General features: G+C 35.0%; 1 protein-coding gene across 4 annotated transcripts in view; it reads left to right on the forward strand.

Moving 5' to 3' along the window:
* The window catches only part of SOCS5 (suppressor of cytokine signaling 5), a 126,788-nt gene that overhangs the window by 80,333 nt on the left and 25,200 nt on the right, over positions 1-21,255 (forward strand). Inside the window, exon 2 of one of the 4 annotated variants that reach the window (XM_074378803.1) lies at positions 9,404-9,568. The exons of the other annotated variants lie outside the window; for them this stretch is intronic. The gene's annotated coding sequence lies outside the window, so the exon portion shown is untranslated. The remainder of the gene's footprint in view (positions 1-9,403; positions 9,569-21,255) is intronic. 4 annotated transcript variants of the gene reach the window in all.

Consider the following 21,255-nt stretch of genomic DNA (forward strand, 5'->3'; position numbering starts at 1 on the left):
TGATAGAATTCACCAATGTGCTCATCTGGGCATGGAGTTTTCTTTGTGGAAAGGTTCTTAATTAAGGATTCAGTTTTTAAAAGAATGAATCTAAGACTTCAGATTTTCTATTTCTTTTTGTACTTGTTTTGGTAATTTGTGTCTTTCAAGGAATTTGTCCATTTCATCTAACTTGTCAAATTTTTTAGCTTGGAAATAAATTATATATTTTATAAAAGAGTATTTCCTTTTAATGTAGGTAGGATCTGTACTGAGTTTCCCTCTTTCATTCCTGGATATTGGATTCATTTTCTCCTTTTCTCTCCTTGATTAGTCTAACTAGGGGTTATCAATTTTATCAGTTCTTTCGAATAATCAGCTTTCGGTTTTGTTGATTTTCTCTGTAGTTTATCTTTCTATTTCATGATTTGAGCTCTTATCATTTACTAATTCCTTCTCTCCTCCTTACTTTGGTTTTAACTTGCTCTATTTTTTTCTAGTTTTTAAGGTGAAAGCTTAGATCATTGATTTAAAATTTTTTTTTAAGTATCAGTATTTAAAGCTATAAATTTTCATTATCATTCCATTCAAAATAGTCTCCAGTTTCTCTTACAATTTTTCTTTGACCCATGGGTTGTTTCAAAGAGTATGCCAAATAATTTCCATATATTAGGGATTTTCCAGGTATTTGTTACTGTGTTTTCATTTAATGCCATTGTGGTCAGAGAACACAGTCTTAATAATGTCAGTCCATTTAAGCTTTTTGACTGTTTTATGGCCCAACACATGGTATTTCTTCGCTGAATGTTCAATGTGTACTTGAGAAGAATGTATATTCTCCTGTTGCTGGGTGGTGTTCTGTAACTGTCAATTAAGTTAGATTGGTTTTTGTATATCTTCTTACAGTTTTTCTAATTTTCTGTCCACTTGTTCTACCAATTACTGAGAGAACAGGGTTGAAGTTTCCACCTACAATTTCGGATTTCTTTGTTTCTCCTTTCAGTTCTGTCAGATTTTGTTTCATGTTTCAAGCACTGTGACAGCGCTGTTAGGTGCATGCACATTTACGATTGTTAAGTCTTGTTGATGAATTGACCCTTCTGTCATAACGAAATGTCTCTTTTTATTTCTAGTAATTTCCCTTGTTCTGCAGTCTCTGTATCCTTTTGATTAATATTTGCATGGCGTATCTTCTTCCATTCTTTCTCTTTTAATCTATCTATATCATTATATTTAAAGTGAGTTTCTTGTAAAAATTGTATAATTGCATCTTACTTTTTTATCCAGTCTGACAAGATCTCTTCTAACTTGGTGTTTTTAGGCACGGGTTGACAAACTGTGGCTGGCAGACTAAACAGTCTACCACCTGTTTATGTAAATAAAGTTTTGTTGGGACATAGTTATGTCCATCATTTACATGTTGTCTATGGTTGCTTTTGTGCTACAGGTGGCAAGGTTAAGTAGTTGGAACAGAAATCAAAGCCTAAAATGTTTTCTGGTTGTTGATAGAAAAAGTCTGTCAACCGCTAGTTTAGACCGTGCATACTTAATATAATTATTGATATGGATAGATTAAAATGTATCAGTTTAGTATTTATTTACTATTTGTTCTTTTTTCCTTGGTTTTATATCTACTTTTGGATGGTTATTTTTTATGATCCCATTTTATTTCTTCTATTGGTTTATAACATTTCTCTTAACTTTTTTTTGTGGTGGTCCTTCTAATCAATTAGTAACAGTCTGCCATCACGTACTGTTATACCACTTTATGAGTAATGCAAGAGTCTTACATAATGATACACTCCCAATTTCTCCCTCCCATCTTCTGTGCATTATTTGTCATACATTTTAATTTTATGTGTGCTTTAACCCTGTTGCTGATCTTTTTGATTTTGTTAGTCAGTTACCTTTTAGAACAATTAAAAATGAGAAGAATGTCTTTCATATTTATCTCATTTTAATCATTTCTTTAGAATTTCATTTCTTTGTGTACATTCAAGTTTGTATCTAATATCATATTGCTTTTGTTTGAAAAACTTTATTTTACATTTCTTTTAGTGCAGCATTCCCTCTCTTTCCCTCTTTCCTCTCTCTCTCATTTTGCTTTCAGTTTTGAAAATTATTGTTACAGAATTCCAGATTTTCGGAGTTTTCCCTCCTTTCAGCACCTGAAAAATGTTATTCCACTGTCTTCTCATTTGCATGATTTCTGACAAGAACTCGGGTGATTTTTATATTTATTTCCCTATAAGTAATATGTGTTTTCCCTTTGGTTGCTTTTGAGATTTTTCTCTTTCTCACTGGTTTTCAGCAACTTTATTATGATGCTCCTTGGTGTGGTTTTACTGTGTTTATTCTTGGGATTTATTGAGCTTCTCGTATCAGTGGGTATATTGTTCTCATCATATTTGTAAAATTTTTAGCCATCTAACTTCAGATTTTTTAATTCCCAAGTTATTTCGTTTCTCCTCAGACTCCAAACCTACATGTGTTCATTCAGCCACTTAGTATTAATTCACAGGTCATTGAAGCTCTCCATTTTTCTTCCAATCCCTTTTTCTTTTCTTTCAGTTAGTAAAGTTTGTGTTGTCTAGTCTTCAAGCACACTGATTTATAAAAATTCTCCTTTGTCTAATATGCTGTTGTGCCCATCCAGTTAAATTTTTATATCAGATAGTCTTTTTTTCAGTTCTAGAATTACCATTGATTATTTAAAAATGATTTCTTCTTCTCTGTTAAGATTTTTCTTTTTTCTTCATTATGTTCATATTTTCTTTTAAGCCTTTGAATTCTTTTCTAATAACTATTTTGAAGTCCTTGTGTTAAAATTCTCTTTATCCCTGCCACTTCTGGATCCTGATTACAGGTAACCATTTAATATTTTTCATGTATCTGGTCATTTCTTATGGGGCTATGGTGTTGAATATTTGTCTTGATTTTCTTTTTTTCTTTCTTGAGTATTAAGCTTTATTTTGGCAGGCAGTTAATTTGTAGGTCAGCTTGATTTTGGAGTTTTGCTTTCAGGGTTTTTGGATTTTGGTTTTGGACAGTTCTAGAATAGCTTTCATTTTAGGGCTGGTTTGGGCACATTACTGAGAAATGCCCCTTCTTCTGTCTGGCTTGATTGCCACATGTGTTCATCAAGGTTTATTCACCCCAGCTAGTAGAAACTGAACGCTCGATCCTGACCCTGTGTAAATTCTGGGAGATGTTTGGCTTAGAGCTCATCAGTCTTTGTTATTTTCTTGGAAGTTTTTCTCTGTCTAGCCTCATAGATTTAACACAACACACATATGTAGATTGGTATTTAGCCAGAAACTCCAGGAGACCCCTTCTGTAGGTTGTTGAGCACTTCCTTTGTGGTAATACGCCCTGCAAATTCTAGCTACCTCAGACTCCACAAATTCCGGGCTCTGTCACCTCAGCTGTTGATTCTATTTGGGTTCCCCCTCCCTTTGTTGTAGTTCCAGACAGAAAGCTGGGGCAATCTTTGGGCTCACTTCGTTTGTGAGGCTTCTTTCAGAGGTCCTATTTCCATACTGCCTGTTACCTAGTGTCTGAAAATAATTGCTTCATGTTTTGTCAGGTTTTCTACTTGTTTGTGTCAAGAAGACTTCTGGACCTTGTTACTTCCTTTTGCCTTCATTTTTGAAGGATATTTATGCTGGATGTAGAATTTTAAGTTGATAGTTTTGTTTCGTTTTTTTCTTGTAGCACTTTGAAGTCATCATTTCAATATCCTCTAGTTTACATTGTTTCTGATGAGAAGTTAGTGGTCATTCTTACCATTGTTCACTTGATGTAATGTCTTTTTACCCTCTCTGGCTGTTTTAAAGATTTTTCTCTTTTTCTCTTTATCTTTGGTTTTCAGCAATTTTATCTATTCTAGGACTAGCTTAGCCCTCATACTGAGGCACAACCTTTCTGAAATCTCTGTCAAATGCCTGCCGTGTTCATTGAGGTCTCTCCAGTCTGGCTGCCAGGAATTTGACTGTATCTCACCCAGATCTTTGCAAGCCCAGGTAGTTGTTCAGCTCATGCTCCGTAGTTGTTCTTTCCCCAAATTTTATTCTTTGGCTGGCCTCATGGAATCTTGCTTTGTACATTTGTAGCTTAGTCTCCAGGCAAAGAATTAGGAAATCTCTCTCCGGACTGTTGAAAGTTTTTCTTTCCACAGCTTCCTTCTTTCTTGTATTCTCCTTAAATTCCATTGACCTCCGTCTGTAGCTTCAAACTTGGAGCTCTGTTTCCACAAATCAGTGAAATGTCTGTGTTCTTTTGGGGTTTCCCTGCCTTGTGGCACAAGCAGAAAGCCAGTGTGTTCATGAGCCTCAGGAATCACAGTCCTGCACTGCCTGTTGTTCAACATCTGAAAATAATATTTCATACATATCGCCCAGTTTGATGGTCGTTCACAGCAGGAGGTCTAGCCTAGGAGCAGTTAGTTACGCCATCATAACTGGAAATAGAAGTGTAGAATTTCATTTTAATTTTTCTTCTTTTTAAAAACTCTTTATGATTTTTGGTGTGTTGAACTTTATTTAGAGTATAGCTTCATTAAAAAAAATAATGCCAACTCATATTTTAATTTTCAAGCCATACAGAGAGATACAAAGAAAAAAGTTTGAAAAAAAGCAAGCCAGCTCAGTATTCCACAACCGAGATTACCCTGGTTATTTTTATCACTTCATATCTCTTATTGCAAATATGCATAGAGAAGAATAACTTATTTTAAAATTGATTTATATAATTCATACTATTTAAGTTCAATTACCAGAGGTAAATTTCTTAAGTGAAAGCAACACTGGAAAAATTGCTCAAGCACAATACCTGCTGTTGGTAGGGGCATAAATTGGTACAAATTTCTAAATGGCTATTTTAGCTCAAGCTGCTGTAACAAAGTACCACAAACTGAGAGTATTACAGGTGGTTTATAAACAAAAGAATTTACTTCTCACAGTTTTGAAGGCTTGAAGTCTCAGATCAGGGTGCCAGCCTGGCTGAATTCTGGTGTGGGCCCTCAGGGTTGCAGACTGCAGACTTCTTGTATCCTCGGATGGCAGAAAGAGAGCTAGCTGGCTCTCTGGCCTCTTCTTATAAGGGCACTAATCCCATTCATGAGGGCTCCATCCATCTCCCAAAGGCCCACCTTCTAAGTACCATCACATTTGGGGATTAGATTTCAACATGAATTTTTAGGGGGACACAGACATTCAGTCCATTACAGTGACAGTTTGGCAATATTCAGAATCCTTAAAAATGTTCACATCCCTTGGTCAATATTGCTAATTATTAGAGAAATGCAAATCAAAACTGCAATAAGGTATCACCTCACACCAGTCAGAATGACCATCATTAAAAAGCCTACAAATAATAAATGCTAGAGAAGGAGTAGAGGAAAAAGGAACCCTCCTATACTGTTGGTGGGAATGTAAATTAGTGCAGCCACCATGGAGAACAGTATGGGCTGTAAAAGACTAAAAATAGACTTATCATATGATGCTGCAATCCCACTCCTGGGCATGTATCTGTAGAAAACTCTAATTTGAAAAGACACATGCACCCCAATTCCTAGCAGCACTATTTACAATAGCCAAGACATGGAAGCAACCTAAATGTTCATCAATACAGATAAAGAAAAAGAAGATGTGGTGTGTGTGTATATATATATATATATATATATATATATATATATATATACGATGAAAATTACTCAGCCATTAAAAAAAATGAAATAATGCATGCAGCAACATGGATGGACCTAGAAATTATCATATTAAGTGAAGTCAGAGAAAGACAAATGTTATATGATAACTCCTACATGTGGAATCTAAAAAAAATGATACAAATGAATTTATTTACAAAACAGAAACAGACTCACAGACATAGAAAACAGATTTACATTTACCAAAGGGGAAAGTGGGGGCAGGGGGATAAATTAGGAGTTTGGGATTAACTCCTAATTTATATACTATATATAAAAAAGCTAAACAAGGACATACTATATAGCACAGGAAACTATACTCAATATCTTGTAATAACCTATAATAGATGAGACTCTGAAAAGAATAGATATATATATATGTATAACTGAATCACTTAGCTGTATACATGAAACTAACACAATATTATAAATTAACTGTAGTTCAGTTTTTTAAAATGGTTTTTTAAAAAGCTGCTTAAAGCAAACTGAACAGCCTACTTTATTTAAAAATCAAAACTAAAAAACCCCAAAATTTTCAAATTACTTCTGTTTGGAATTTAACCTGATTATAATGAAAAATGATTTGGATTTTCTTTTGGAAAATATACTGTTTGCTAAATAGATAACAATTCAGACATGGTTTCAGTGGAATCACTTAACAGAAAATGCAGCCTTTAGAAATATTTATCTGAAATCCCTTTCTAAGATACATGTATTACAGTGTTCATAGCAGCACTATTTATAATAGCCAAGACATGGAAACAACCTAAATGTGCCTTGACAGACAACTGGATAAAGAAGTTGTGGTGTACACATACACACACAATGGAATACTACTCAGCCATAAAAAAGAATAAAACCATGCCATTTGCAGCAATATGGATGGACCTAGAGACTGTCATACTAAGTGAAGTAAGCCAGAAAAAGAAAGAAAAATATATATCACTTATATGTGGAATGTTTAAAAAGTGACATTAATGAATTTATTTACAAAACAGAAACAGACTCATTGACATAGAAAACAAACTTATGGTTACCAAAGGGGAAGGAGGGGGAGGGATAAATCAGAAGTTTGGGATTAACAGATACACATTACTATGTATAAAATAGATAAAATAGATAAACAACAAGGATCTACAAGGATCTATATTTAGTTCCTAAGCTATAATGGAAAAGAGTCTGAAAAAATATATATATATGTATGTATATGTATAATTGAACTGCTTTGCTGTATACATGAAACTAACATTGTAAATCAACTACATTTTAATTAAAAAAAAAAAAAGTTCACATCCTTTGCCCAGAATTCCACTTTTAGGAATTTATTATAAGGAAATAAGAGATGTGTACATACTCATGAGTGGTGTGTGTGTGTGTGTGTGTGTGTGTGTGTGTGTGTGTGTGTGTGTTATTCATGACAATCCTGTTTATAATATTTAGAAATTAGAAGCCTCTTAAATGATTAAATTATGCTACAGCCATACATTGTAAAATCATTACAAATCATGTTCTTTAAATTTTGGTTTGGTATACTAATTAAAATGTAAAAAATCAGTAGGTGATAAAAATCATGAGCTTTAGGATGTTTAAGGGTATAAAATGAAAGAAAATATTCACAATATGGTAAATGAAAAAAGTACAATAATACTTTTGAGTTTCTTAAACAGGAAATATTTATTAAAAAGATGGGATATAAAATAAAATATATTAAAAATATATAGAAAAACTATTTAAAACTCACCCATAATCTTGTGCCCTAGAATATGATTAAATTTTGGTTTTATGTTTTACTTCCTAGTATATTATTTTTGCGTATGTATATATGTGGTCTTTTTTTTTTTAAACAATTAAATTGTACTGTATATGCTAAAAATATGTTAACTTTGAATAGATTATGGGTTATTTTTCAGTTATCTTGTATACTGCTTAATATTTTTCACATCAACAGTAAGCACGTACTATGTTCATAGTCATATAAAAACAACTTAATTTTTTAAATTCTGCTGAAATTAATGATTGAGAAAGATGAGTGAAGAAACATTTATGTAAGTGACCATAGTTTTTCTCATCTTAATCATGCCTCTTCTCCATTTTTGCACATACTTTTAGCTTGAGCATTATCAGTATAGATTTTAGTGAAACATGTTTATTCTTATACTATATGTGTAATATATATCCCAAACATTTTCCAATTTTAAGCAGTCTCCCATGTTTCCTAGTTTAAAATTATGAGTTTCTGTCAACTACGGCTTGTACACTTGAAGAGATTTAATATTGCTTTATTTCCTTTTTCCTTTTTTTCTAGAGCTGTTTTTTTTTAAAGTTTTTCTCTTGCTTTCTCAGCCACTGTTACTGCCCACCTCCTGGCAGATGTGGATGTACTTAATGCTAAAGAGAGAAGTCATAGTCTTTAATTTTTTCAGTAAAATATTATATTTGCTGTCTCCATCCCTGGCATCTTAAGCATATGGACCTGGTGCTCTTCAGGAACTCACTCTAGTGACTCAGCTCCACATTTTTTGCTATATATAGAACATGTTAGAAATCCAGTGGAGAAAGTTAATATTCTAAAGAAGAGACAAAGGAATGTTGTGGTTAGTGAACAAAGAAAAAATAGATATGTCCTCCAGGGAGGCGCCGTTCATACCAGACCTCAGAGAACGACCTTAACTTGAACAGCCTGTTGTCTGTCCTCAGCAGTTGGAGACCCAGAAACTCATTTTGGTCAGGGGAACTGATGTTGTGCTGAGCAAGTTTACTGAGGACTCATATGGGAAGCACAGTTAATTTCTTAATTTACATTAAGAAATAGGGGGAGGGTATACTCAAGTGGTAGAGCACATGCTTAGCATGCATGAGGTCCTGGGTTCAATCCCCAGTACCTCCTCTAACAAATCAACAAGTAAACCTAATTACCTCCCCCCACCAAAAAAAAGAAGAAGAAGAAGAAAATACATTAAGAAATAATATCAAGCCATGATATTTTGATAACCCACATCTTCATTTTAGGACATCTTCCAAAGGGATGTGAACAGCTGGGTCTACTATCAGAGTGTTTTCCTGAAGGTTCAAGGCAGTGCATCCTTCTTTGAGCACCTTATTTTTAGGCTTTGTGAAGGATTCCGTAGCTGTGGGCAAATTTCTTATCCTCTGAACCCCAATTTTCTCATCATTAAAATCATGTTTTGCCTCCTAAGCTCGTTGTGAGAACTAAATTAAGGTAATTAAGGTGACTAGCCCAACGCCTAGCACATAGTTGCATTCAGGAATTGTTCATGATTCATTTTCTCCTGCTTCTAGATGTGAGGTCTGGAAGTTAGGCATTCTTGATCTTTCCTTGCTCCCTGTAGGCATTGCTGGGAACTCTACTGGGCTTGGTGTTAAGGTACTAACGCTGCTTGATTTATGAGAATATTGTTGTTCTGAGTCATAAAATTTTGCTCAATCTAGTGAAGAACTGTGATGAATCTTTGGATAGGTTAAATTTTCACTGTGAGATCTAGCCATTTTAGTATTTTGAGACTAAGGTAAAAATCGTTCTTTTAAGAAATTCAGTAGTGTCTGCCTTTTCAATTTGGCATTTCTAAAGTAGCTTGATATTTCTTGTGAAACAAACAAGTAAAACCCAGATAATAAATTTAATAAGCTGTTTTTGCTCATAGCTGACAACTTAGTAAGGTTTGTGTTCCTGTTAATATTTCCCCTTTATTATATTCATAGATTGTGATGTTGTAAAGGACCTGATCCCACTTCCTTTCTTCAGACGAGCTTACTGAGACCCAGAGAACCGGACTGAAACTAAGCCAAACAGCTGATGCATCAGAGGGGATCCGTGGGACTGTGAGGTGCCAGTGCAGCTGGGCCCAGGACAGTGAGGCCCTTGATGTAAGAGTTTGTACTCTGGAGGAGGCAAGGAGAGCAGCCAGCTCCTCCTTCAGGGTGTCAGCATCCTTTTCTTTCGTATGGTTGTGAGAAGGCGGTATTGAATTCAAGCAGCAAGCTTGCCATAGTCCTGAGTGGCAGACATCCTGAGTGAGTCCCTTCTAGAAGGAGCCTCTGCCTGCCGCTCCTTCCTGGTTTAGCCAAATCCAAATCAGAGTAAATGAACAAATGTCCTTTTTGTGTCAGGTACCATGTCTACTAACTAGGCACTGTGGAGCAGCTGGGACTTACCCAAGAGTTGGCAGAGCTGAGACAGGTCTCTAAACTCTAGCGCACTCTTCTTTTTGCCATATCCCTGTGCCTCCCTACATTAGACGAATTTATTTTCTCTTCTGAATTACCATTTGACTTCTACAGGAGACTTGTTAGAAAATGTTTTGACATCTATTTAGATGTTATTCTCTAACTGTTCTCCATAGTACTTTCTTATTTACAGTTCTGCTGTTGCATCTCACGGGTATGTATTGTGTCCTCAGCTTCAGGACCTATTCCTTTTCATCTCTTTTGTATGACCCTTAGGGCTTGGAATATTTTAAGCATTCAGTAAATTGTTGATCAGTAGGTAAATATTTGTTATCAAATTTTTGACTGGGCCAAACTTTACATCTTTTAAGAAAATAGACTGATGTTTTATTCCAGCTGTCAAGATTCAGAGAGCAGGAATTAGACAAACATTTCATTATGCATCAACCTTTACATTTTAACATATTTTCAACTTTAGAAAGATCTGGATTTGCTATTTAAAGCTCATAGCCTTAGAAGATTTAAGATTGAAAAGTTATAAAAGTGTTATTGTCATTTGAAAGAAGTCGAGAGCTCCCACAGCACTTTTAATGCTTTAAAAGCTAGGAAAAGTTATGGATGGTGAGGTTGGTCACTTACTTAAATTTGTGACTTGTGGTCTTCTGGTTGTGTTTTTGTTTTTTTAAATTACAGTCTAAGATCTAACTTTTATGGCAGCCATTGCAAAATACATATGGTTATAGAGGATAGCTGTCTTAAATTATTATCCTTTGTGTGCTTTGGTGGACTCATTTGCTATGGGTTTATTTCTTGGGAGGGAAGAAAAAGAAATATTTCATGCCTTCTTAGAGTGGTTTACAGAGTAGTGCAGTTAAAACGAGTCTTAGTACTTGATCCCAGTCAGCAGTTAAAAATTGTATATATTTAAGGTATACAGTGTGATGACTTGCTACACTTATACATTGTGAAATGATTACTGCAGTCAAGCTCATTTACACATCCATCACCTCACACAGTCACCTGTTTTTTAATGGAGGTGAAAATATTCAAGATCTGTTCTTGCAAATGTCGAGTATACAATACAGTGATATTAACCATAGTCACCATGCCATACATCAGATCTTCAGAAATTATTTTATAACTGAAAGTTTGTACCCTTTGACCAACATCTACCTATTTCCCCCACTCCCCAAGTCCCTGGCAACCACCATTCTACCCTCTATTTATTTATTTATTTATTTATTTATTTATTTATTTATTTATTTATTTATATAAAATTTATCCAGTCAGCATTCTTAAAAGGGGATTCAGATGAGAAAAATCTGGATAAACCATTGTAAATCTATAATTGCTATTAGAAAAACAAAGCACATACCATACTGCTGATGGATAATGTCATTTTTATTTCAAGGACCAAATGAACATTTAGTATGAATGTGGAATCTTCATTCAGACTTCCTTTTGACTTGATATATGCTCTATTTGTTTTGTATCACATTATCTTTTTCACATTGTGATATTACGTATTTGTGTTTAGTTGTTATTAGGTATTAACAGCCTGTATGGTTGGTTGAGGGATATAGTTGTTTCTGAGTCTAGAATTTATACCTATGCCATATCTTTGTATAATTTTTAAAAATTTAAGTCTCCTGCCAGATGTCTCCACATGCTCCCATTTCATACTCAAAACATTTATTTTGAGCTTTAATTTGTAAAGAATTAGAAAGTTCTAAGATAATTTATGCTATGCATTTTTTAAAGTTTAAATACTTTTGATTAACATACAGGAAAATTTACTTTTTTGGTATATAATTATTTAAATTTTAACTCATCTACAGATCCATGTAACTACCACCACAATCAGGATACAAAACCATCAGCCCCACACCCCAGACTCCGTCATGCTACCCCTTTGTATCACACCCCAAACCCCTGGCTATCCTGTCTTAACCTCTTGACAACCACTGATGTCATATAGATGGAGTCATATGATGAGTAACCTTTTGAGACTGGTTGCTTTCACTCACAGTAATGCTTTTGAAATTCATCCAAGCTATTGCATATATCAATAATTCATTCCATTTTATTGCTCAGTAATATTCCATTGATAAACTGCCCTTCAGTTTGATTATTCACCTATTGAAAAAATTTGAGTTATTTCCAGTTTGGGGTGATTATGAATAGAACTGTTATAAACATTTATGTACAGGTTTTTGTGTGAGCACAAGTTTTTATTTCTCTAAGATAAGTACCAAGGAGTGAGACTGCTGGGTTGTATGGTTAAGTATATATTTAACTCCATAAGGAGCTGACAAACTTTTTCAGAATGGCTGTCCCATTTTGCATTCCTACCTGTAGTGTATGAGTTGTAGTTGATCTCTGTGTTCTCCAGCATTTGGCGTTACCACCTTTCCTTTTAAGTTTTAGCTGTTCTACATTATGCCTTTAATTTGGATTTCCCTACTAACTAAAAATATTGAACATATTTTAATGTAGTCAGTTGCTCTCTATCTAGCTCTTTGGTGAACTTTCTGTTCAAGGCTTTTGCCCAGATTTTAATTGGGGTCTATGCTTTCTTACTGTTGAGTTTTGAGAGTCTTTCCACACTCAGAATACAAATCCTCTGGCAGATACGCCATTTGTAAATATTTTCTCCCAGTCTTGTAGCTTGCTTTTCATTTTCTTGACAATGCCTTTCACAAAACAAAAGTTTTTAATTTTTAAGTTCAGTTTACAGTTTTTTCCTTTCATGGACCATGCTTTTGGTGTCATGTGTAAAAAATTCTTTGCCTAACCCCATGTCACAGCAGTTTTATCCTGTAGATTCTAAAAGTTTTACAGCTTTGCATTTTATATTAAGATCTGTGATCCACTTTCAGTTAATTTTTATATAAGATATGAGGTGTAGGTTATATCTTTGCCTATGGATATCCAGTTGTTCCAACACCATTTTTGGAAAAGACTACCCTTTCTCCGTTAAATTGCCTTTGCAACTTTGTCCGCAGTTGGCCATATTTGTGTGAGTCTGTTTCTCAGCTCTATTCCATTGATTTATATGTGTTTTTATATGTCTGTTCTTTAACCCAATACCATACTGTCTTAATTACTATAGCTTTAAAGTAAATTTTAATATCAGTTAGTAAGAGTCTTTCAATTTTACTCTTTTTTAAGAATTGACTATTTTAGTTCCTTTGCTTTTGTTTTTAGAATAAGTTTGTATATATAAGAAATACAATTGTGTTTAATCTACAGATCAAATGGGAAGATTGATACCTTTACTGTGTTGAGCTTCCAAATCATGAATATGATACATCTTTCCCTATATTTAGGTCTTCTTTGATTTCTTTAATAGGGGTGTAGTTCTCAGCATATATAGCTCTTGTATGCATTCTGTTAGATTTGTACCTCAGTATTTCAAAATTTGGGGGGCTATTGTAATGACATTTAAAATTTTCAGTTTCTAGCTGTTCATTGCTAGTGTACAGAAACGTGATTGATTTTTGTGTGACTTTGTATCTTATGACCTAATAATTTTACTTACTAGTTTTAGCAGATTTTGTGTACATTCTTTGAAATACCTATGGAGATAATCATGTTGTCTGCAAATAGGACTTACTTTTTCTTTCTAATCTGTATGCTTTTCTTTCCTCCTGCCTTCTCATACTGGCTAGGACTTCAAGTACAGTGTTGAATAGAAGTAGTGAGAGTAGATATCACTGACTTGTTCCCAGTCATAGGGGGATAATATTCAGTCTTCCACCTTTAAGTGTGATGGCTACAGGCGTGTCCTTCTTTGAGTTTATTTTGGTCTTCTTTTTTTCTAATTTAAGGTGGACACTTAGTTTTTCTTTTGAGAATTTTCCTCTTTGCTAATATAAGCATTTAATGCTATAAATTGTCCCCAAGCATTGCTTAACTGTATTGTACAAATTCTGATGTGTTTTTATTTTCTTTCAATTAAAAATATCTTCTAATTTCCCTTAAGATTTCCTCTCTGACCTGTGGATTATTTGTAAGTGCATCATTTAATTTCCAAATTTTTAGAGATTTTTCTGTTATTGATTTCTAGTTTAAGTTCATTATAGTCAGAGGATGTATTTTGTGTTAGCTTAAGTTCTTTTAAATTTGCTGAGATTTGTATTATGACCCAGGATAACATCTATCTTGGTGAACATTCTCTGCGTACTTGAAGAGAAAGTGAACTCTGCTCTTGTTGGGTGGAGTGTTCTGTAAATGTCAGTTAGATCCAGTTGGTTGATGGTGTTGTTCATTTCTATATCCTTGTTAATTTTATGTCTACTAATTATATAGATTACTGAAATCAGAGTGTTGAAGTCTCCAACTATAATTGGAGATTTATGTGTTTCTCCTTCCAGTTCCGTCAGTTACTGCTTCATGTATTTTGAAGCCCTGTTGTTAGGTGCACACACATGTAGGATTATTGTGTCTTCTTGGTGAATTGATCCTTTTATCATCATATAAATGTCCCTTTTTATGCCAGGTAATTTTCTTTGTTTTGAAGTTTATTTGATACTAATGTAGTTTTTTTAAAAATTAGTATTTCCATGATACTTCTTTTTCCATCCTTTTACTTCTAACCTATTTATATCATCATATTTGAAGTAAATTTTTTGTAAGTGGCATATTATTATTATTGGTCCATATTTTTTTAATCCATTCTCATAATCTTTGTCTTTTAATTGGTATGTTTAGTTGCTTTTCATTTAATATCATCACTTATGTGTTTGGATTTAGTGCCACCATTTTATTTGCTTTCTCTTTGTTCACTTTGGTGTTTGTTTTTTTTCCCCTCTTCTGGTCTTTTGGGTTATTTGAAGAACTTTTAGTATTCCACTTAAATATATCTGTTGTGTTTTTTACATATCTCATTGTAGTATTAGTGTGGGTATGTGTGGCTGCTCTAGGGATTATAATATCTAAATTCTTATAGTCTACCTAGGATAAGTATTTTCCCAGTTAAGTGGGAGGTAAAAATCTTAACACTATATATTTCTTTACCCTCCTCTTCTTTTGTTGTATTGTCTTATATGTTATATCTACATACATAGAAAACCCCATCAGATAATGTTACAGCTTTTGCTTTCAACCACCAAACATATTTAAAAGAATGCAAGAAGAAAAAGATACTATATTGTATTTACCTAGATGGTTATTATTTCTTTGTTCTTTTTCATTTCCAATGTTCCATTTCCCTTCTGCCATTTAGCAGTTCTTTTAGAGCTGATTTGCTGGCATTGAATTTTCTTCGTTTTACCTTCACCTGAGAGTGTCTTTGTTTTGCGTTCATTCCTGAAGGGTATTTTCCCTGGATGTAGAAATTCTGTGTTGACATTTCTTTTCTTTCAGTCTTTTAAAAATATGCCATTTTCTTCTGGACTTAATGTTCTGGTGAGAAATTCACATTCATTCAAATCACTGTTCCCCTAGAAGACATGCATCCCTGAGATACTACATTTTGGTATTTTTAGCTGCTGACTTTTGGAATAGTTAAGGTTTGTGCAGCAATGTAACTATTACAATGTGAAAGTAAAAAATTCCCGTACTATGTCAGGCAGCTGTGAAATGAGGACTTGCAGTCATTAGGTCTAGGAAGGCCATCCAGGCAATAGTTATAATCTGTGATCCTTGAACCCCTGGGCCCAAGAATAAACTTTAGAGATATGTGAACCCCACAAATTACATGTAGAATTATATGGCAAAAAGAAACAAAGCAAGAAATGCATCACTTTTTTTTCCTGGCTTTCAAATTTTTTCTTCGCTTTTAGTTTTTATCAGTTTGACTATGATGTGTCTAGGCATGGATTTCTTAGGGGGTTATTCTATTTGGGTTCTCTGAGCTTCTCAAATCTATATGTACATGTATCTTTTGCTAAGTTTGGGAAGTTTTCAGCCATTATTTCTTCAAATGCTTTTCTGCACTGCACTCTTTGACTCTCCTTTTAGGATGCCAGTGACACCAGTGTTAGACCTTTTGGTGTCACAAAGGTCCTTGAGCCTCTGTTCATTTTTTTTTTCCTTCTTATTGTTCAGATTTGATCATTTCTATCAATCAGTCTTCAAATGTACTGACTTTCTTTTGTCATCTCCATTTTGCTTATTGAGGCCATCCAGTGAATTGTTTCAGCTGTTGGATTTTTCAGATCTAAAATTTACATTTGGTTCTGGTTTTTTTGCCAAAACCATCTATTCATTTCAAAAGTGTTTGCCATTCTTGGATCATTTTTATATTGGCTGCTTAAAGCCTTTGTCAGATAATTCCAACAACTGTGTTGTCTCAGTGTTGTTGTCTGTTTAATGTCCCATGAAAGTTGAGATTTTCCTGGTTCTTCATATGCCAGGTAATTTTTGGATTGCAGTATTATGAGACCCTAGGTCTTGCTTAAATTCAATGGAGAATGTTCATTTTTGTGTTTTAGCAAGCAGTTGACCCTGTTTAGTCTGCAGGATGCAGCTAGCTTTCTGTGCATTGTGATTTCAATATTAGTTCAGTTTTCAAAGCCTGCAGTGCTCTGCTGTTTGGATCTGCCCACTGACAGTTTGAGATAAGTGACTATCTCTTTGTTCAGTTCTCAAAGTTTTTAGTTTGCTGTTAGGATAAGATCCATGCCGTGTTCAGCTCTGGAGTGAGCCCAGGCATTCATAATCAACTTTATGGAGTCGCTTTTCTGAGTTCCTCCCACTCATCTGTTTCCCCTATGCTTTCTGCTTCCCTGGGATCTCCCCCTTTTTAATCCTCCAGCCAGAAAGCTTTGTCTGCTGTGCTCACTTCCTGTGATTGTGCCCACATCAAGGGACAAGTGGTGGGAGCACAGAGAGGAGAAAAAAAAAAAGTTGGGAGAGAGGTTTGCCCTGCCCTCTTGAAACCGCAGCTCTGGGATTGGAGAGGAAGGAGTCCCTCCCTAGGACTTTTCTATACCTACAGGCCCCCTGCTGTTACTGCTAGATCCCTTTTCTGCCCAAGCCTGAGCCAAAGGTCTTCTCCTAAAACAGTGTCTACATTCATGCCCACTTCCAAGTTTACCCAGTCTAGGTGGCAGGATACAAGAGGGAAAAAAGTAAACCTACCCATAGTTCTGTGGTGCTTTGAATTCTTCCATAGTCTGCCTGCTACCATTTACTTGTCAGTCTTTAAATAGCTGCTTCATACATTCTGTTTAGGTTTTATAGCTGTATTCAGTAGGAGAGACAGGGTGGAGTGTTTTTACTTTATTTTAGCTGGCACTGGAACCCTGTATTGTGTACTTTTAAGTATGGCACTCATTTATTCAGCCAGCCTGTGTCCTTATCATTTGAGTCCTCACCCTGTTCTGAGCACTTTAAATATATTATTTGTTTAATTCTCTGACAACTGCCCCCTTGTAGACATGAGGAAATTGAGGAGTAAAACTCTTAAATTAGGTCCAGAGAACACAGATAATAAGTGACAGGCTGGGATTTGAACAGAGACCCAAGGTGTGATCCTGGGACCAGCATCAGCAGACTCACTTGCTAGAAATGCAAAATCTCTAGCCCCACCTCAGATCAGCTAAATCAGAATTCTGGGAATGGAGCCCAGTCATTTGTTTTGATGAGCCTCTGTTAACCTGATGTATGCTAAATTTGAGCACCACTTCTCTGTGCTGTAGGACTTCACAAGAACTAGGTATGTTTTAGTTTCTCAGCAAAGCTTTAATGTAAGAAACTTTTCACCATTGAGACATATAGCAGTATGCTGAGTAAGAACTAATTTTCTTACTAAAGTCACTAACATTTAGCTTTAAAGTCACACTTTCCTATATTCAAGGTAACATTAGTTAAAATATAAATACTATGAATTTTAAAAGTTTAAGTGTGTGTGTGTGCAAAGAAATCAATTTAGATGTGGTTTTCAGCCAATAAATCACTTATCCTCTGGTAATTACTATTTATATAATACTCTGTATTTTAAATTTTAGGATATTAATGCTAATTGCCCTAGACTTAAGCATAACTTTTGATACAGGCTTAGATTGAGGTTTGGTTGGATAAAATGGCCCATATTTGGCAAATAGGTCCTATTTTGTATAATTTTATTTTTTTCACAATAAAAATGTGAAATGTATCACTCAGTTTAATTTGCATACCCCTGTAAGACATTTTATATAAACTTACCAATCAAAAAAAAAATCTATTAGAACACATCTCCAGTATCTGTTTTTTTAATTAGTCCATAATCCACACATTCCTTGAAGTATATGAAGTTTATTAGTACATTAGATTAGTGGGTATCTGTAGGTTAGTTTTGGAGTATTATCTTTTGTGATAAACTTTGGAATTAGAAACACTGTTCAAAAAAAAAAAAAAGACTGTTTAAATCCCATCTCTCCTTTTACTGATAGGGTGGCTGGGGGTGGGGCAGAGCAAATATTCTCCATTATGGAATTTGGCTTTATAGTTATCGTTATTTATATTAACTTTTAAGTCTGTTACTCTGTGATATCTGCATTAGTGAGACACATACTGATTGCTGAGTACTGCTGAGGAAATGTCAATATTAAGGTGAAGAGGCCCCTACCCTCAAGGAGCCTAATACCTACTGAAATAAACAGGGAAACAGTTGTTATTCCAAAAAAATTACTGTGAAAAAGATATGTACAGAGTATTGTGGTTATAGTGTTTTGGAGATAGGCTAGACTGGAGAACCTGTTAATGTCTGAAATCATCTGTGATGGTAAGTACAGCACAGAAATTCGTGACTGCTGCATACATACAGTCAGTTCTGCTGGGACAGGACATGCACACTCCTGAGAATCATCAACTCTAGCGGAAAATAGGATTGGGCCCAACACTTAAAAACTTCCTCGGAAACACATTTTTTTAAAAAAAGTGGGGACCTAGTTAAAATGTTTTGCATGTTAAAATGGAAATGGTTAAGAAAAAATAGATACTATAATAAGTATGGTGCTTTGCCTTGAAAATGACCCAAAGGTTGCTTATGAAGTGGGCATGGGAGAGGCTGCCTCTTGTGAGTTACTGTGCAGTGGTGGAAGGAAGGTGTCTGAAACCTGAGGAGGAGTTAACGGCAGAGGTGGCTGGGTGTGGCTCCGGGCAGAAGGTGAGCTGAGGTAGCCCGGAGGTGTTTGAGGTCTGTGTGTGCTGCGCATTCCTGCTCAGAGCAGCTGGGTGCAGGTTTCCGCATTCATCTAGGGTTTAAGGGCACAGAAGCAAATGAAATTCGTGTAGTGCTTATGTTGCTCCCTAGTACAACAAGCACAGTGAAACAAATTTGAGTTTTCCAAACAAATATTATAGCAGCACTGACTGTAACAGGGCTTTTCCCTCCTTCTGAGACTAGTTTACCAACACACCTCTGGAGATGCAGCTCTTTAGTGAGCCTGGTAGAGTCTCAGAAGACTTGACAGAGAAGATGACTGTTGAACTGAGACTTGACAAATTTTTGCCAGTTATGGCAAAATAGAAGGAGGGCATTCCAGGCAGGGGGAACAGCAGCGCCTGAAAAAGCATGCAGATGGAAGCCTGGTATGTTCGGGGAAACGCCTATGTAGTTCATTGTTACAGGATTAGAACTTGGAAGGAAAGAAGGAAAAGGAAAAACACTGCTAATAAAACATACAGGCAGGGGCCAAATTCTCAATGACGCTTTATGCCACTTGAAAGAATTTATATTTTATCTCTCGGAGGGTAGAGAACACTGAAAATTTTTCAACAGTGAATTATATTTAGAGCGCTCACTGTAACAGTATGGTGGGTGAATGGAAAGAGATCCAGCCAGAGTCTGGGAACCTAGTGGGATAAGGAGGAACTAGCGCGGCTCTTTCGTAGGCTTGACCCCTTTGAGAATATTCTAACAGCTGTAGATGCTTGCCAGCATCTGTGTCCTTTCTGTGTTCCTAGAAGTCACAATTACCGTAATCCTCTTTCTTGGTTTCAAGGGCTAGGCCCATGACAGTCTTCTATAGGGTGATGCGTCAGGTGAACCTATAACCAGCTTTCACAGTAGGTGGTTTCACTGTTAGCTTTATTTATAGTGTTTAGAAATGATGTGGTGAATCGTTACTGGAGAAGTCTTATCGTTGCAATGTGCATTCACTGAGAAAGAATTACATGGGTCAAAGTTCTCTGCCTGTTGGAGTCCTATTTTTGCCTAAATTATTTTATAAAGAATAACTATTGTAAGGGATATCATATGAAATTCAAGGGTTAAAATATGATATAACTACAGTCTTTCAAGCAAAGTTAGATACAGATGATTTGAATTACAGGTTTAAATTTAAGTCTAAATTAGGAAAGCCATCTAGCTCACCCTTTAAAAACTTTAATCTTTTCTCACAGGGTTCCTTAGCTTATTTGATGCTTGTTACCAGAGGGTACTGATAAACCCTATAATCTGGTCGAAGATATCAAAGATACTCTAAAACCAATTGAAAACAGGAATATCAGGATAAAACATAAAAAAACACATCCTACAGTTTTCTAGTTAATAAACCTGATCAACATGTAGTAAATACTTGTTAAAAGGCTAAAATGCAGTACTTAACGTTTAGGAAGAGCTAGTGACAAAAATAATGGAAACATTAAGATACTTTTAAAAAATTTTTCTGATCTTCGAAACTTTGGAGACTATAATTAATGGATTCTGGATTTACAGACTATATTCCTTCTCAGTAATTTGTCTTTGATACTTTTATGAGGTAATAGTTTGGTGCTGTTTTTTATTTTTTTGATGGGGCATTGGTGGTTTTTTTTTTAATTCTAAAACTAAAAATTTACAAAAATAATACATGATTATTGCAGAAAAATAAAAGAATACTACTTGCATAAATAAAAATTAAAGCTCTTAATAACCTTAAAGAGTGCTGGTTGTTTTCATCTCTCATCATTTTTATAACTCTTCTTTGATAGGGTAGGATATTTGATTATCAAATACCAAGTTCTGACTATAGACTAGATGACGTTCAGTTGTTACTTAATAACTTTTGACAGCCACTTGTGAAAAGAAACCATAGGTATATGCATATAATAAAAATGTGTTATTATCAGGTGGTCATAATTATAGTCTAATTCACTGACCTCAGTTCACTTTAAAAGGCAGATTCTAATCTTTACCTCAACCAGTCATTGCCAAATTATATGAATATTCCCTTTTTTCTGTGTTGTTTATATTCCTCTCCCTTAACTCTCTCAGTCTTTTCTTTGTGCCAGGTATTATTTCTTCTAGCCCTCAGCATTTATGGAAATAATAGTGTGCCTTTAATAGAAACGAGGTTTCCTTTTTCTCCCTGACCCTGTCCTCACCATACCTTAATCTACATTTTTTTGTTTTCTGACTGAGCCATTTGGCGCTTCTAGACTATGCAGAGAATCATCTGTGATGTCATAGTCATTTA

Source organism: Camelus bactrianus, chromosome 15 (genome assembly GCF_048773025.1).
Source record: "Camelus bactrianus isolate YW-2024 breed Bactrian camel chromosome 15, ASM4877302v1, whole genome shotgun sequence".
NCBI classification, from domain to species: domain Eukaryota; kingdom Metazoa; phylum Chordata; class Mammalia; order Artiodactyla; family Camelidae; genus Camelus; species Camelus bactrianus.